Source organism: Callorhinus ursinus, unplaced genomic scaffold (genome assembly GCF_003265705.2).
Source record: "Callorhinus ursinus isolate GAN/ISIS: 27379988/994484 unplaced genomic scaffold, GSC_fseal_2.0 scaffold9, whole genome shotgun sequence".
Taxonomy (NCBI): Eukaryota; Metazoa; Chordata; class Mammalia; order Carnivora; family Otariidae; genus Callorhinus; species Callorhinus ursinus.
Window position 1 is genome coordinate 31,020,421 of NW_027397071.1, and position 18,555 is coordinate 31,038,975.

Consider the following 18,555-nt stretch of genomic DNA (forward strand, 5'->3'; position numbering starts at 1 on the left):
ATTTCTTGTTTTTGTCACATCCTATTTAGGTTTCAAAGAGCTCTCAGGAGTCTCCTTAAAATACCAAACCTGTTTCTCCCCTCTTGAGTAAATTCATGCACTTCACTAAAAACAAACAAAATCCATCAAAGCACATCTTTGTGTTTATAACTCAACTCCTATGCCTGCGACTTCACCATCTGAGCCCTTCCCTTTCTCTGGCCCCTCTTCCTCCCTGGAGAATTTTAGGCTGACATGGAATAGGGGAGGAGCGGATCTGACCCCGGCTACGGGTGCAGCACAGGCATCCATTCTCTCTGCACATATTTTGCTGAGTGGGTGTGGGGCATTTCTGCATAAACTTGTAGTTCACGAGTTGGTTAGTATTCTGTCTTCTGCCCAGGTCCGTTTCTTTGCCCTACTTTACATCTAACTTCCCCCGGGTTGGGTTGTGTGCATCCACAATTCCCAACGCTTGAACCTCCCTTCCCCTGGGCCTGACCTAATTCTGGGTGTTGTTTGGTTTATTTCTCCACTTTTGCCAGCGCACGTGGGTCTTCTGGGAGCTTCACTTTTGCTTCTAGGGTGGGTGTTGGGGCTCACTGGGGCTCGGAACACGCGCCTTAAAGCAACCACGACCCGCTCCCCCCACGGAGCCCGGGGGCCCCAGCTCTGCGGGCGCAAGGAGGGGGCGGGGAGTAGGGCCCGGCCGGGTGAATCACAGGGCGTAACAGGTGCCGCAGCCGCAGCTGCGCCCGCATCCCGCTCCGGCTCTAGGGATGAGGTTTTCTTTTTCTCTAGGTTTTTTTGGAGGGGGGGGAGGAGACTCCGGGGGCCAATGCAGGCCGCGGTTGTTCATCGCCTAGCAACTGGCGGAGCCAATGAGAGAAGGCTGGGCCTGCGGCGCCGGCGGCGCGGGGGCGGGGTGGGAACCTTGCGAACCTGCCGAAGCAGGGGGTGGCCGCGAGGGGCGGAGCGGAGCCTGGCCGGGGGCGGGGAAGGCGGGAGCCCGAGGCCGAGGCGGGGCCGCGGGCGCGAGGCGCTGCGTGCCGCCGCGCCTGTGCGGGCCCTTGGGGCTGCGCGAGCCGGTCTAGGACAGCGAGCGGTGCCTCCCCGCCGCTCTCGGGGGCCGTGACGGTGAGAGCACCCCCCCCACCTCCGCGACGGGGATTGTGACGCGCCCGCCCGCAGAGGGCCGGGGGCGCCGGCGGGGCCTGGGGCGGGCGCCGGCGGGGAGCCGGAGGGCGGGTGCGGAGGTGAGCGCCGGCACCTGGCTCGGCGCCCCGCTTCTCAGTGAGAGGCTCGGCGCGACCGTTGGGGCCGTTGGAGGAGGCGGGCGAGCCTTTGACCCCGGCCGTGCCTGGAGGAGGAGGTGGGAGGTAGGTGCCAGCTCGGGTCCGCTCCCGCCGGCGGTTGCAGCGCTGCGCCCACGGGAGGGCTCCGGACCGCGGAGCCCAAAACCTTCTCCGGGATGGAGAGAGGGTGGCGCCCGGCGTGGGATGACGAGCGACGCGGAGACGTGGGGGAGGAAGGGATGGCTAGTTTGGGGCTGCGGTGTGTCGCTAGCAGAGGCTGCGGGGTTTGCGGGCTTCGGGATTTGTTGGGGCGAGCCGCAAGAGGCAGTCCTTAGAATGAGTTACTGAGTGGCCCGTGGCCGCTGCAGGGGACGAGATCTAGTTAAAAGTCAAGGGGAAGAGCTTACATCCTCTGAGAGTCAGGCGAGTGTGAAAATATTTTGGTGTAGAATTTTACAGTCAAGAATGGTAAACCGAATTGTGAGCTCCCTGCCCGCTTTTGGGCCAATGCTGATCGCCCTGTTTTGCAAGTCACTTGGGCCCAGGAAATGGAATCCGCTAAATAATTTGTGCTTAGCACATGTAATGTGGGGATCTTTAGGTTGTTACCTCATTTCAAGGTCCATAGTTGTGATTGCCAAAATGTCATCTTGCAAGGCCGATGATGTAGTTCTTGTTGAATCGGAGAGAATTGAGCTTTCCCTTTGGGGGTGGGGAGCATGATGGGGAGAGGATTAGAGGAGGCACTCCTCCAAGAGTGGATCAGAAGTGTAAGAAGCTACCTGCAGTTTAAGATTGTTGAGCTTCCCTAACAACACAGATTAGAGTCTGTCTCTCAAGTTGCTTGTGAATGATGGATGCCTTGGAACATTGCGTTGCTCAGGAGGGATTGGTCTCCTCTTCAGGCAGAAGAAAATCCTGGTAGTCTTGATCCTAAACTGAAAAGTGGGTGTGACTTGACACATTTAAGAGACTGAATAAAATTTGAAAAGGATGAGCGATCTGGAGAGAGACAAAAAAATGTTTTTAGAATTAAACTTTAAGTCAAGCTGTCTTGAAATTTAGAAGAAGTTAGAGGTAGATTTAGGGACTTGGATTCAGTCAGCAAAAGTAATCCATCAAAACTCCTCTCCTAGAGCTATCATAACACAGAGGGCTAGGAAGCTTACGGTATTCATTCACACTAAACAAGTAAAAGCTAATGACCAATTTGACCCTCTGTTGTGCTTGATGTCAGTGAAAGTTCCTCAAACAAAATGGTTCTTTGAAAAGAGGATTAGCAGCTGATGGTTAAAATGAAGGCTCTTTTGGTGACTTTGGGGGGCCTTTTCTTCCCTTTCCCCATCTGTGCGATGAAGATAAAAAAGCCCCAGGATTAAGTAACATGGGTGAAGCAGCTTGAAGATAACTGCAGAGACTGTTATTGTAGGATGAAATGTGAAGATCTCCTCATAACACATTGTGCCTTGTGACAAGACTTGTTATAGCACATTCCCTTCCAGACATGCTGAGGCGCTATACGAGAAACTACAATGTTCACTGTTCAGATGATTTGTCAAAAGCCTGAAGGCCAGCACAAAGGTTATATTCTTGGGTTCTCCAAAAACCTGACCTAGCTGCTCTTTGATAAAGCTGGATATGACACGGGTTTTATTAAGGTAGACATTTGAGTGTCTTCTGTGTACTACGCACCTACAGATTAAAAGAGAGATACTGCCCCAGAATTGTGTGATTTTAATTCATTTCCCATCCTTAAATTGGAGGCATTCCAAAGCTTTTTAAGTGATTTTTTGGGGGGTATTTTTTACAATAGTTGTGAATATGTCTTACTGGTTTGACCATTTGCTCAGGACACAAAGGGTTTTGATCCTACCATGGGCTTTTTTGTGTCTTTGGTGATGGTGATTATGATTAGCTGGTAATGAAGGTATACGTTAATCTTGAATTCACAAGTTAATGAGATGAGATGGAATAGAGAAGTGTACCATTCTTTATTGCTAATGGAGGACAACCTGAAATCTTTACTTTTGGTAGTGGGTCAATAGTATACATAGTACCAGCAGATGTACTGAATTATGCTTTAATAAACACTAACAGAGCTGCTCCTTGCCAGGCCTGAAGAGAAAAAAGATGAGTGTTGCCTTGAGGAGTTTGTTTTTAGGAAATTAACAGTGTAGTAAGGGAGAGAGCAAAAATAGAAAATGAAAATTGCAAATATGAGAAGGCTTTAGAAAGGAGAATTTCAGCTGTGTCTTGACAGAAGAGAAGGAGTTCACCTGGTAAGTGCATGGTGTCTGGTTCTGCCCAATATGCTGTTGAGGATGTCCTGGTGGATTGGTTGTTGGAGCCTGGTGGGGTTTGTGAGTGATAAGGTTAGAGAACAGGGCTGTGACCTTTGACCCTAAGTGCCAGGGAACCTTTGAAGGGTATTATCCAGGGGGAATTATATTTGATTTTTAGAAGGGTATTTCCACCAAAATCAGTAATTTGAATAATCTGAAAATGTTCTGAGCATAGATGGTCTAAGTAGCTTCTGAGAGACATCAGCCCTACTCAGCAATTAAATACTTGAAAAATATTTTATTGAAGCCCCCAGAAAATTGAGGAAAACAGAAATGATGACTCATACAACCAACCTTTATTGAGCATGTTTTACTTTTAAGATTGGGGGAATAGGGATACAAAGATAAGTAAGTTACAGCTTGTGATGCGGTAAGAGAAATAACAAAATTATAATGCAGTACAGAATCTAAGTGTCCTAAGGGCCATTAAAGAAAAAGGTTCCCGCAGTGTAGGAGTCTGAGATGAGAAAAACCACAAACTATCTTTCCCAAGTTAAAAATAAGTTCTTAAAGTAGAAGTTAAACTACAGCCAGTTAGCCAGTGATGTTCACAGGTCTCATGTTAACTCTTCTTCCCACATTGCCCTCCCTCCCTCTGACTCTGCTGAGTCAAATTTTGGTTTTGACTATCCTGCTATTAGCTACGCAATCTTGGGCAGGTTACTGTTGGACATTATCTTCTCTGTGCCTTAGTCTCATTTGTAAGTTAGGAATAATAATACTTCATAGGGTTGTGATTAAATAAGAAAATATGTTAATGTCCTGAATGGTGCCTGGAAAAATAACTTACATTTATCGGATATTTAATATTATTTCTATTTGATATAAAAATGCTATACTGAAAAAAAAATGCTATAATTGATTAGGAAATAACAAGGGCAGGATTTTTTTTTGAGGTGCTAGTGGATACGTGAGCATCTAATAAACTAATAAAGCCTTTCTACATTTAAACAGGTCCGTTTTCACATTCCATGAAACTAAGCTTCATGAGCACATGATTTATTGTCTCCTTTTCTTATTTGCTGATCACTTTTCTAAAATCTGATTTTCATTTTTACTGTTCAGCTTTGTCATAAAGTCACTAATGGCCAAATCCACCATATTTTTCTGTTCCCATCTCTCTCTCTCATGGTATTTGCCGCTGTTCATCACCCCCCGCCCCAAGAGTTTCTTTTCCCTTGGCTTCCCCCCCCAGTTTTTTATCTCCTATATCTAGGTCCCCTTCACTCACCTGCTGCATGTTGATGTTCTTTGGGGTTCTTTCTGCTGCCTCTTTTCTCTGTATGGATTCAACTACCACACATATGCTGATGACTCCTAATTCTGCCCTGACGTGTTTTGATCTCCAAGCCCTAGAGTTTATCCCTATTTGAATGTCTTATGAGGGCTTCTCTAAACGCAGCAAGTTCCACACTGAGCTCATTATCACCACATACTTAACCAGACCCAATTTTATTCACCTTACTCCTCTGTTCTCTTTAAGTGACTCTGTTCTCTGTCTAGTACCAAAGACTGATTTTTACATGAGAGAATAAATGCCTCCCTTTTGTATACTAGTCATCGTGTTTGTCAGTCCAACTTCTGAAGTATTTATCTGTCCTTCACAATACTCATTGTCATGGCTAAGTCCATCAACCAGGCCCTGACCATTAATTGCCTAGTTAGGTATAATATTTTTGTGTCAGGGCTGCTAAAAATGGAACCTTAATGTTTTGGAAACATCAAGTTGGGAGGAGATTGCTAGAAGAGTATTGCTCTAAAGAAATCATAGCACTATATATGAATTTAAAATCATGTATAGAGTTTAACAAGTGGCCATTAGCTACTTACAATCCAAGGTGGGTACCAGCCATTGCATATGCTTTTTATCTGAAAGTTAGTCTAGGTTATAAAGATCCCAGTCTTGAGTTTGTCAGTCCTTTGCCAGTAGATTATTTGCTTGTCTATACTTTCCTATCCATAAGTTGGCACCTTTAACATTATTCTTTTATTCTGTATCCAAGTTTTAGAAGTATCCTTGCACATGAGATCAAGAATATAAACTCCAGAAGACATCCTAGAAATCATCAATAAATACAACCCATCATCAGCTGTGTTATTTTATAATGAAGAGTTGGGCCCACAGAATTTATATCATTTACTTGGGATACTTCTTGAGAGTCAAGAGAAGGCCAGGATCTGTGAGACTTTGGAATCATAAATAGCTCGTTTTTATTCTTACCTTCCATATTATTAAATAGCTGCGTTTTTATTCCTGCCCCCCCAGGTTTGTAACTGGGCAAGTTACTTAGTCTCTCTGAGTCTCAGATTCTTCCGTCAATAAAATAGTGTTCTATCTCCTCCTTTCTGGGGCCATTGTAAGGATGACATAGCTGATGACCCACATCACCTGAGAGTTGTTGTCTCCCACCAGATTCTTGTAATTAACTAGTACGGGAGTTCCAGTTTTTCACTCCTTATCCATGGATCCTGTGTAGATCTGAATGGCTTCATAGACCCTCTGAAACTATAGCCAAAACTACTTGTCTTTGCACTTTTAAGGGAGGAGAGTCACTGGGTTTGGATTCTGTGACCCAAAACAGTTTAACCCCTGCCTTGGCTGTTGTCAGGCTGAGGACCCAGGGCTCTTAGTGTCTCATCGCCAAGATTGGGTAGAATTTAGAAGTGTTTGACATAGTTGAGGAGCAGTATATATATATATATTTTTTAATTTATTTTTTGTTTTTTAAAAGATTTTGAGACAGCATGCACACACGATGGGGGGTTAGAAGCAGTGGGAGAGGGAGAAGCAGACTCCCCTCCAAGCAGGGAGCCCGAAGTGGGGCTCATTGGGGTCCCAGAACCCTGAGATCATGACCTGAGCCAAAGGCAGCTGCTTACCCGACTGAGCCACCCAGGCACCCTTTATTTTTTATTTTATTTTTTTAGTGTAGGCTCCACATGGAGCCCAACACGGGGCTTGAACTCATGACCCTGAGATCAAGACCTGAAATGAGATGAAGAGTTGGACGCTTACCTGACTGAGCCACCCAGGCACCCGTATATTTAAAAAAAAAAATAAAGGACTTCAGGTACAAAGAGTTAGTTACATTGCTTGCCTTAGAACACATTCTCATAACTGATCTGTTTACTTAGTTTTAATACTAAATACTACCTAACATAAGCTAGGACCTTAACAATAATCTCTATGTGACCATGTGGACGCGACCAATCCTTTGCTCTGTTTGCCTCACCTGAGGCAACTGTTTACTGACTTTTTTTTTTTAAGATTTTATTTATTTGAGAGAGAGAGAGAGAGTTGGGAGAGGAGCAGGAGAGGGACAAGCAGACTCCATGCTGACTGCAGAGCCCGATGCGAGGCTCGATAGCCCGACGCTGAAATCAAAACCTAAGCCGAAATCAAGAGTCAGTCGTTCAGCTGACTGAGCCACCCAGGCACCCCTTGTTTACCGAATCTTATATACATTATTCCCTTGGTATCTTTTAAAACATAGTTTTATTGCATCTATGAGTTTTCCAAACACATACACAATTAACACCCATGTTACATGCCCTGTCTTCTGAGGCGCTTTTCACTTATTATAATCCTGAAATTCATCCGCTTAGTATTTGCTGACATTCCTCTAGATTGTGTGTCACTGTAGTTTTCTGATTGCTGCATAATATTCCGTTTTGCATATATGCCACAGTTTATTCATTCTCCTCTTGATGGGTGTTTGGGTTGCTTCCAGAGTTATGCTCTTGTGCTCCTTGGCTCCTGTCAAGAGTGCCACTGTTTATGTTCATGCCTCTCGGCGCTTAGATGCAAAAGTTTCTCTTAGGTTTATACCTAGACATGGACCTGCTAGGTTGTGGAGTGGGTGAATAGGATATATGAATCTCACCTGCCAAATTTGTTTTTCAAAGGTTCTCCCACCCTCCAAGGTTTAGTAAGCCTTAGCCGGACAGTCACTAGGACTGTTATTTTCAACCCTCATCTAGTACTCTGGAACACTTTTACATTATTCCTAAAATCCATTCTGTAGCACCTTTAAGTAAGAATTCCTTTTGGTATTCCATATTCTAAACTGCATAAATAGACTAACTTCTACTGAAGCACATTCTATAGAGTATAGCCATCTGATGCATCAAATTTGATGCATCAGAATCTCATGGAGGTTCTGTTAAAACACTGATTTGTGGGTCCCACTCCCAGAGTTTCTGAATCTTTAGACCTGGAGTGGGACTTGAGAATTTGCATTTTTTTAAAGATTTTATTTGAGAGAGACAGATTTTATTGGAGATCATGACCTGAGCTGAAGTCGGAAGCTTAACTGACTGAACCACCCAGGTGCCTGGAGAATTTGCATTTTTAACAATTTCCTAGGTGCTATTGATGCCACTGGTTCTGGGACCACAATTTGAGAACTATAACTGATGATTGAATTTGGGCTGAATCATTGAAAAAGCTACTACAGATACATGATTACACTATTACAAATTCATGAGTTGTGGTGGGGCTTTTGTTGTTGTTGTTGTTATTTCCATGGTCTTTACTACATTTAGTAATAAAATACCAACGAATGGTAACTTTTTTTTACTTGGACTTCTTAGCTGATTTTCAGCCTTAAAAAGTAAGATAGATGTTAAAACGGTGTTTCTTTTTTGTTCTTAATCCTCTTATAAGAACATGATGCTTTCCTACATGTACACTGGAAGAATTTGAAATTGGTGTACTGTCTCTAAATTGTCATGCTCTTGATTCATATACTTAGGCCCCCTTGCTGCTTCTCTGAGCTGGCACCAATCAAGATTGAATTGAAAGCCCTTCTAAGATGCAGCATGGCTTAAGTATGGATTCTGGTCTGTCATATTAAAGCAGTATACCTCACACTAATATGTCATTGAGCTTAGTTGACATTTATTCAGCGAACATTTGACTGGATGCCACCATGGGTCATTTATGATACCTCATGGCAAAGCAGAGTACAAAGAGTACGATGCCAGGCCTGCTGACTAGAGGCTCCGTTTAGGTGGTGGGAGAGAAGTTTCATTACAGCGAGATCTATCTGGAAGCACAAACAGAAGGGAATGGCAGTTCGGGGAAAGCCTGGCAATTTGACATCTCTGTTCACTAGATTTTTCAAAAATAATTTGTTTGAATTGCTATAACATTTAATGTTTGTCTGTTCTTACATAGTTCACATCCCAGTCACTCAGTTGAAATAATTACGATCTGATTGTAATTTCATCTCAAGGTGATTTGGTAGAAAAGTGAGTACCTGTGTGTGTGTTCAGTGAAAAGCAGCTCACATACTGTGTATTCCCTCCTCTCCTTCGGTAAAGACTGTAGGGTGTAATAGTTAAATGTGTTGGACTACTTGGGTTTGAATCTTGGCTTTGTCACATTCTAGCGGTGTGACCTCGGGCAAGAAAGCTCTCTGGGTCTCAGTTTTGTCATCTGTAATGGGGACGGGTAACTCTTTAGGCTTTTGTGAGATTAAACGAGTTAATACACGTAAAATGCTTCCAATTTTTCCTCGTAAATGGTATATGCTTAATAAATCATTATTGTTAGAATTTGGTAGAATTTCATTTGCTAAACAAACGGTTGTGAAGACCATGTGTGCACATTGTTATAAAAATGTAAAGAAGACATTTTGATATGAATAGCTCTACTCAATTCCATATTAAGTCCCATGAGAAATGTAAAAAACATAAATAATAGACTAAAAATTCTTTAAAGATCATCTAGTTCAACCTCCTTATTTTACAGATGTGGAAACTGAAAACCAGAGAAATGGTGAGGAGCTCAGGCTTGCTCAGTAAATGATAGAAGTGGCCCTGAGAACCTTAGCCCCTGACACCTGGTCTTGTGCTCTTTCACTATCCTCCTGTGCACCTTCCCTGAAATGACAGTACCTTCAAAAACAAAGCCAAACAACAACTAACAATTCTTTTGGGGAGCCACGACCAAAACAGATGAAAACATTAGCAATAGAAAGTCAGTATACAATGAAATATCAGATGGTGTGGCATAACTCTTAAGTACATACCTATGTAACTTCATCAGCTGCTCTCCTGAAGGAGAGAAATACACCTTACTAGTTGCTTGAGTTATAGAAGGTCGATAGAGTAAGAACATTCTTTTTTGAAAAGAATCTTAATAGTTAAAAATCAAAGTCAGTCTCTCCCCTCTTTTCTCCTACCAAGTTTAGATTATAATTAAACCAGAGGGACAGTCCCCCTTTGCCAGGTCTGCCAGTACTCTTTCTGTCTTTCCTCTTCACAGCAGTGGGGTTTGGGGCGGGGCTGGTGGTGGTGGTGGTGGTGAGTCTTCCCTGATGGGCTAGATCCCCACAGATATGCTCCGACAAAGCAGGGCATCAGTGTAAAGACTGCATCACCTTTGCTTACTTGTATGCGTGAATATGTGGGAATGGTGCTAGAAGTGTAATTCATTGGTGGAAAGAATTTATCATTTGTCTAAGTTGGTATTTCCACTAAAAGGTAGGGGTGCTACTATCTGGGATTGAGGTGGGAGTGTTTCCACACACATTACCTCATTAATTCTGCATGAATCCACTGCCTCTAAGAATTTTACAAAATAATCCATGCTCCTAAAACACTCCAGCTATATCAAAATGTACTAGGGAAGAAGTGAATGTAGGTGGGGTCCACCCCTCCCTATACCCGGCATCTCATTCCACAGGATTGTCATGTTAGTAACAGTTTGTAACTTTTCTAGACCTTTCTCCTAAATTCAGGTAGTTTTTAGATAGTTTGATTTTAAAGGAAAATGGTGATCACAGTATTCTTATTATCCATAACTTGTTTTTTTTCCTTGCTATACATGCAGATCTGCCGTAATAATCCCAAAGTAGCCCATGTTTTGGCTCTACTATCTGTATTGGCTTTTAACTGTTTGTTGATGGACATTTAGATTGTCTCCAGTTCCTTGCCATTACAATTTGCTTGCTCATTCATGTGACAGAATATGTAGTAATAGATGCCTAGAAGCATAATTGATTTTTGTAGACTGCTAGATTGCCATCTAAAACTACAAACTACTGACCTCTGCTAAAGTACTGTTGCCCTTACATAATTGGTTATCTGAGTAGCTTTGGGACATTCGCATAATTTCTAACCAGAGAGCCGGTTAGAAATTTGCCCAACAGAGCTGCTTGCTTTTGTGCGTTAAGATACTGCAGATTGATTGATTAATCTGGAAATAAATATTTCGTATTTTTTGTTACTTATGCCATTCTGCCATTAATTTTGGTGTTTGAGAGTGATGCTGTTCATGCCCTTTGCTGCTACCTATCACTGTAATTGCCTTTTAAAAACATGGATTTTTTTTTTCTCATTGTAAGAAAAGTACATTCACTTAACAGAAAATTTGGGAGACACAAAAAAGTAAGGATTACCCATAATTCTCTGTGTGCGTGGGTAAATACATAAAGAGATAAAGTCCCTTTTCTCCTCACAGGTTGGTTTTGTTTTCTAGTTTTTTCTGTTCTTATACAAACTTCTGTGTTTATAGAGCAGAATTTATACCTATATCTATATACTCCTATAGTTTGGGTTTTTTTTGAAGACCAAATAAGGTCGTGTTAGATATTGTTCTGCAAATTTTTTAGTTAACAAAATATCATGAAATCTTTCCAAGTTACTAAAATAATAATAGCTAACATTTATTGAGAACTTGCCATGTGCCCAAGACCCTGTGTTAAACCCTGCACGTGCATAAGCCTAATTAATAAGGTTATTAAATAAATTTTAAAACTCAGTGTGTTACTTAGTCATATGATAATCCTTTGAGGCTAAAAGACTGTTTTTACTCTCCTTTTGCAAATGAGGAAAATGAAGTCCAGAGATTTCTGTTCAGGGCCACTTCGTTTGTGGGTGGTGGAACTGGGGTGGTCTGACTTTGGATCCTGGGCTTTTAACCATTATAGCATCCTGTTTCTCATACTGCAGCAACGGTGGGCCCTAGGGTGTGTGTCAGAAGTTGAAAATACAGCTCCCAGGGTGCCTGGGTGACTCAGTCGGTTAAGCGACTGCCTTCGGCTCCGGTCATGATCCTGGAGTCCCGGGATCGAGTCCCACATCGGACTCCCTGCTCAACAGGGAGTCTGCTTCTCCCTCTGACCCTCTTCCCTCGTGCTCGCTCTCATTCTCTCTCTCTCAAATAAATAAATAAAATCTTAAAAACAAAACAAAACAAAACAAAATACAGCTCCCAAAGCTACTAAGAGGGTGGCTTTCTAATGGCAGATTGTGGCCTGGAGCTTCACCGGGATTGTATCCTCAACCCAGAGGGATGCACAGGCAGTATTTTACCGTCATCTGTGTCTTCACGCTGTCTCGTGCGGTCCTGGCCCAGCTGGGGGTACCGGTTAGCGAGCGTGGCCGTTAAGGATCCCTGGGAGGAGTACTGTTCCCCGAGCTTCGCCGCCGCTGCGGCCGTGGCAGCGTGTGTTGGTTAAGAGGATGGGCTCTCGAGTCTGGGGAGGGGGCGTCTAGCTTTTCTGTGCCTCGATTTCCTCATCTGTAAAAAGGAGATAACGTAGGATTGTTGTGAAGATCGGCTTCATAATATGTGTAAAGCGTTGAGAACGGCATCTGGCACATGTTTGTTACATCAGTTCCCTCTCTGCCAGGTGTGCAATGCTTAGTTTTCTCCTGTGACCTCATTACAGTCCCACAACCACCCTCCAAAGAAGACGGTGTCACCCCATTTCCCAGGAGACCCGGTCACAACGGAACCCCAGCCTGTCTGGCTGAGGCCTGTGCAGCTTGCGCTGAGCGCACCGTGCTCCCAGGTGTCAGTCCCCGGAGCAGCAGACTCAGCCAGAGGGGCAGGTGGTGAAGGCAACGCCGCATTTTGCATTTCAGCCATTCAGATATTTATTCAAATTTAAGTTATGAGGAGTTTGTGGGAAAGTACACAATTAAATTCTGCCACGCAAATGAACTCATTTAGATTTTAAATTTGTAAAAGGTAGATTTTCTAAGAAGTTGAATTAGTGTGTTTCTACATTGATGTGCACACCTGAATGGTTTTGTGTGGGGCAGCAGAAGTATTTATAATGGAATTAAAATCTGTAGTCTCCTTTGGAACAATAACACAGATGGTGGTATTCAATTTTTAAATAATCATATTTGCTTTTTGAGAGTAATAACATCTATTTAAAATATGCAGATAACAATTTTTAATTTTTATGCCTGCATTTGTAAGCTAGGAATAATATTTAAAGATTGAGTTTTAGTAATTTTATGTTCTTAGCCTGACAATTTGGTAAGTCTAACTTTGTGAGATTTTAGCCGAGATTTTAGTCGTTAGCTGTTTGTGACAAATCCTGTGCAATATTTAGAAACCTAGATGGCATAATGTTACTGCTTCCCTGTATAATGAAAAGCTATTATTTTCTGACACTTGATTGAAGTTTTAGAATTCTGATTAGGTAGGCAGTTGTGCCTTCTCAAGTTTGAATTTCAAGTGAACTTGAAAAGAATACTTAAAATATTGTACTGTGTGAAGGAAATCTTGTAATCAAGATACTACTTATGTTTCTGCTGAGCTCTCGTTCAGTTGGTAGATGTGTTAGAGATTTAGGAGATGAAGAGAGTAATACTTTTCTCCAGAGGACTCACATCTTTGGCCTCTTTTCCATTGCTGTTTTCCTTTATCCACCTTTGCTTGCTGGAGTGAACGTGTGGATTTATCATCAGTTATTGAGTCTTGTTCTGTTAAGATTAGTGGGGGGAAGACAGGAGTGTGAAACGTGCAGCGTGTGAGAGTCTAGCTAGGAATGATGAAACAAATCCGCAAACAGAGAACCAAGAGAGCCTGTGGGGCGGGGGTGGGGGGTGGGTGGCTGATGGTGGTTCTTCTTCTGGGCTTGGGGAAGCATTCGTCTTGGGTTAGGTGAAGGGAAAGCACAGGCTGGAGGTGGGTGGGCCGTGTGCAGGAGGCAGTTCATTTTCTAAATATTTACTGAGCATCTGCTTTGTTTCAAGCACGGATACAACAAAGATCCCTACCCTGTAGGAAAGCTCGTAACTTCCTGTAGAAGTTCATAAACCAGTAGGGGAGGCATCTCCCTGTAATAATACGGAGCGATTAATTGTACTACTGGGGGATATTGTCATAAAGCTGATTGTTGCACTTGTAGTGTGTGATGTCACTTTAGTTACGTTTCAGCTAGAGACAGGTAAATTATGGAAGGGACTCAGAAATGTGTGTGTGTATATATATATATTGTAAAAACTTGTATTACTTATCTATTGCTGCATAACAAATGACTCCAGAGCTTCGCAGCTTAAAACACCAAGCATTTATTTTCCAGTTTCTGTCAGTCACAAATCTGGGTGTGGCTTGTCTGGGTGCCTGTGGCTCAGGATCTCTCACTAGGTGGTGATCAAGGTGTTGGCCAAGGTGGTAGTCATCAAGGTTTGCCTGGGGGAGAATACTTCTAAACTCACTCCTGTGGCTCTGGGCAGGCTCCAGGTCCTCACTGGCTGTTGGCTGGAGATATCAGTTAACCTTGCCACAGCAGCCTCTCATGACAGGGATCAGAGAGACAGTGATAAGGGATCCCAAAAGGAAGTCACGCCTTTTAGTCACCTGAATTTGGAAAAGAAACCCCTTTTACCTCTTGCTGTAGTCTACTTTTAGAAGCTAGCCACTAAGTCCAGCCCACAGCCAAGGAGTAGAGGCGCCCACAGGTGCATACGCCAGGTAACAGGGATAATTGGGAGCCACCTTAGAGGTTGCCTTCCCCCCATATTTTACAAGTGATCATTGTATATTGAGACCTTGAGACCCCTTGAGTTTTTTGGATAAAAGGAAGAGCAATAACCAGCCAAGGAACTTTTCTGCTGGAAAAAAGATAAAAAGAAAAACAGGTGTAAGTAACCTGAACCACAAATGTTTTTACTGAACATCTATAAACTTTGAGTTTTGATGTTGTCTTAAAATGGTAAGATGAGTTATTTCACCCTCGTTAAACTTTCAATAGAACTGATCTCATTTCTGAGAATTGTTTTTAAACCTTTTCAAAGCAAAGCATTTCTAAGTGAGAAAAAAGCTGTCGTTTGTGACGTAGCAGAGAAGGTTACCAGTGTGCCTCAATATAAGTTGGAGGTGAGTTCCTTTAAGGATTGTACGCTCTGAGTGGAATGATTTCAGGTGAACTCTGGGACTCGTTCTTTTAAAGAAACTTGATGGAAATCTTTTTTATTCTCCTTTTAACTCTATAGAGGTTTGTGTGGACAGTGTAGAAAGGTTACGTGGTAATGGAGTGAAAAAAGCATTTTTGAAGACAGATTTGTGTCCAGGCTTCACAACCAATTAGAAATGTGGCCTCAGGCAATCCTGTTAGCTCCCCTAAGCCCAAGTTTTCTGTCTATAATATAGGTAAATATATATGAAAGAAAGTGCTTTGACATGAAGAATGATAGATGTATGAAACTTTATTAAAATCTTCACTTCAGAAAGGGTACAGTTATGTTAAGGTCAAATGTCTCACTAGTTCCCCATTTTCTGTCAGGATTCTAACCCAGAAATTGCTATTAGATAATTCTTAAGGTCTGCGTAATCATTTTACCCGGGAAACACGACAGTACCCTTGCTTATTTACACCCGAGATATGGCACCATATGAGGGAAGCCAAAGTAGTTCCTCAGAAATAGTAAGGTAACATTTTTACTGAAACTATTGCAATGTTACTGCAATTAGTAAGATTTTCTGTTATGTAGACTGACTTACTGGAATGTGCATTGAGAAATACTTGGAATCAAGGAAGTTTATTAGGTGCCTATATACATGTTATCCACCAGGAAGGAATAAAACCATGTCTCTCTGACTTAAAGATTAGGAGGAAGAATTCTTATGGATTACTTTATAGATGTTTTTTTCTTTAAGTTATTTCAGGGTTAATCCTCAACAATCTTAGATGAATGAAATGACTTTTACAGGGTGGCTAAATTGTTTAATCTTCAAGTTTTGCTCATAAAATTCACTCATGAATTTGTCCTCTCTTGCAATCTGGACAGTTTCCCTAACCAGTGGTATAGAGAAATGGGGGTTACAGATTACTTGAACCAAAACATGATTTACTGTCAGCTTCTTCCCTTTCTTCTTCTATAATGAAACTCTAATAACAATGCTAGTTATAACCAAGTTTGTTCTTGTATGCTTATGGTCTACTGTCGAATGCTTTGCTCTGACTTGATTAATCTGTAATATGGAACTTCATTGTGTGCTCCAGCACTCAGCTTTAACTGACTGAGCCACCCAGGCGCCCCTCCAGCACTCAGCTGTAATGGAGTCCTTCTTGGCTGCTTTTGAAGCTTTCAAGTTGAAATGTACTTGTGATGGTATTAGGTTTATGCGAAGCGGAGGTTCTTCTGTTACCTTTTTTTTTTGCTTTTGAAATTAATACTGATGTCTTATAATATCTTTATAAAATAGTTTGTAACCTTCAACAATGAAATTTGACTGTAGTTGAGCTAGAATAGGATAACTTGCTTAAATTAGTCTCTCAGTTTCGGCTTGTATATTGATTAAGAGTCTGACTGGGTAACTTTTATCACAGACCTCCTAGTGTATAATTTGGTGCATCATTGAACAGAATACATAGAAACCGTGAGATTGTGTGAAATCATATTCTGTTGGTAACTTCTTTGTTTCGTAGTGCTTCAAAGTGTTTTGGTTTTCATTGTGAACATTTAACTAGACCTAAATATTTCACAGTTGGTTGTTTTTGTTGTTGTTGTTTTTGTTATTCTAAATAACAGGGCAGGGAACAGTTCACCGTCTGAACCCGTAGATGCTGGAGAGCTAAATTCACAGAGGAAGAATAACTGACTGAAATTACAACTTTAAAGAATGGATGTATAGTAGACATTCTGGTGTTTGATCTTTCTGTATGAGGGGAAAGGCACTTAAGGCAGTGTTGTGTCTTATTTAAAAAAAAAAAAAACAGGAACAAGAAGGGCTTGGAAAAGTGCCTTTTTCCTCTGATCCTGTCCCCCCCCCCCCGCAACCTAACAATTACAAAGAATTAATCCCACTGCCTAGTGTGGTTTTATGAGGATATCTGTCTCCAAATTTTCTAAGGTGTTCAGCTTTTATTAAGAGCAACAGTGCCTTTTGTTATAGGTTTTGGAATCCTGTCATTTATACCAAACAGATCTGTATCCAGATAATGATGATGATGGCGATGATGAAGACAATATTAATTCCGTGTGCCCCATATGCCAGGCCGTGTGCTGAATACTTCTTTATATGCATCATCTCACTTAATCCTCTGGGGAAACTGAAGTAAGAGTCATTATTATGGCAGTTTACCAGTGAGGAAACCAGGGCTTGGAAGAGTTTAGTAACTTAGCCAAAGCAGAGCTGGGTTAGAGTAGATGGGTTTATAAGTCCCTTGGATCTTGTTTTGTTTATGGCTACTATCTCTGGAAGCGAAACGTAAAATCATTGTCTTGTCTTGGTGCAGACTGAACTTTTATTCTGCTCCTCCTGTTGCTGAAGGCACCCATATAAGGACGGGGAAGTGCAGAATGGTTCAGGTTGCTCTTAGCAAGGCACATGAGTAGAAGAATAGCAAAAATCCACACCAGACTTGGCAGCCCCCGTATGTGTGTGACACTGTAACATGCACTACAACACATCGCATCATTTGCATTGGGATATATTGTAGGCTCCTATATGACCTAGGAATCATCCTTGATTTCTCTTTTGCCCGTACTTCATTCTGTCTTCAACTCCTGCAGGTTCTTTCTCCAGAACCCATCCCTGATTGATCCACCTGTGTCCACTCCTGCTGTTCTAGTCGTAGTGTAAAAATGGTCTTGCCTAGTTGCAGTGGCCCGATATCTTCCAGCCTCCCACTGTCGCCCACCTCTAATATACTCACAGAGGGTAGAGTAGCTGAAGGGATCTTTTTCAAAGCCTAAAGAAGATCCTGTTGGCTTTCCTGCCTAAACTCCTTCGATAGCTTTTCATTGCAACTTAAGAGAAAATCCAGCTTCCTACCCTCTCTCCTTGTGTACTGTGCTTCAAAGGTACTGGCCTTCTTCATGGTTTTCATATTTACCAAGTTCGTTTCCATCTTGGGTCTTTGTACCTGCTGTTTCCTCTGCCTGGGCTGCTCTGGTCACTGATCATCTTGTGGTTGATTGTGTATCATTTAGGTCTCAGTGTCCTGGTGCGGCCTTCCTTGGTGAATCTGGATACCCTCGCTCCAGTACTCTCATGTTACTGTGTTTTGTTTTCTTTATAGTCCTCATCACACTCTGTTATGTTAATTTATTACTTAGTTATCTATTTCCACCCCCACTAGCATGTGAACTTGAGGGCAGGGCCTCCCTTGTGCCTAGAAGAGTGTGCCTGGCATGTATAGCACAATTAAAAATCTATTGAATGAATGAAAATTTTCATCTCACTTCAGTATTACATTATGAATATTTCTCCACGATCTTTTTTTTTTTTAAACATTGTATTTATTTGAGAGAGGGAGTGAGTGAGAGAGCGTGAGCATGAGGGGCTGTAGGTGGGGATGAGGGCCGGTGGTGGGGGGGGGCGGAGAAGCCGACTCCCCCACCGAGCAGGGAGCCTGATGATGTGATGCAGATGCTGGACCTTTGGGTTCATCTCCTGAGCCGAAGGCAGACGCTTAACCACCTGAGCCACCCAGGTGCCCCTATTTCTCCACAACCTTAAATATTCAGAATAGGGGTTGTGAACTCTGATTCACAGTCCAGATCTGGCCTAAAGACACATTTGATTTGGCTTATTAAAAAATGTTGTCATTAGAAAGGTAACTTACATCCAGTGAGGTGCCCGGATCTTAAGGGTACAACTTGGTGGCTCGTGTAGCCTTCTCTCAGATCACGATGCAAAAGGCTCTCTCACATCCTCCTTCCAGCCACGCCCCCTTCCCACA

The 18,555-nt window shown here is 42.5% G+C and overlaps 1 protein-coding gene across 9 annotated transcripts in view; it reads left to right on the plus strand.

Moving 5' to 3' along the window:
- Positions 1–958: 958 nt before the first annotated feature.
- Positions 959–18,555, plus strand: part of SSX2IP (SSX family member 2 interacting protein) — a 40,806-nt gene continuing 23,209 nt past the window's right edge. For 3 of the 9 annotated variants that reach the window (XM_025872100.2, XM_073896401.1, XM_073896402.1), the window contains exon 1: positions 959–1,116. The gene's annotated coding sequence lies outside the window, so the exon portion shown is untranslated. Of the gene's footprint in view, positions 1,117–1,190; positions 1,359–6,566; positions 6,688–16,818; positions 16,926–18,555 lie in introns of those variants that run through there. The other 6 variants (XM_025872096.2, XM_025872101.2, XM_025872102.2 and 3 more) reach the window with 4 other exon arrangements.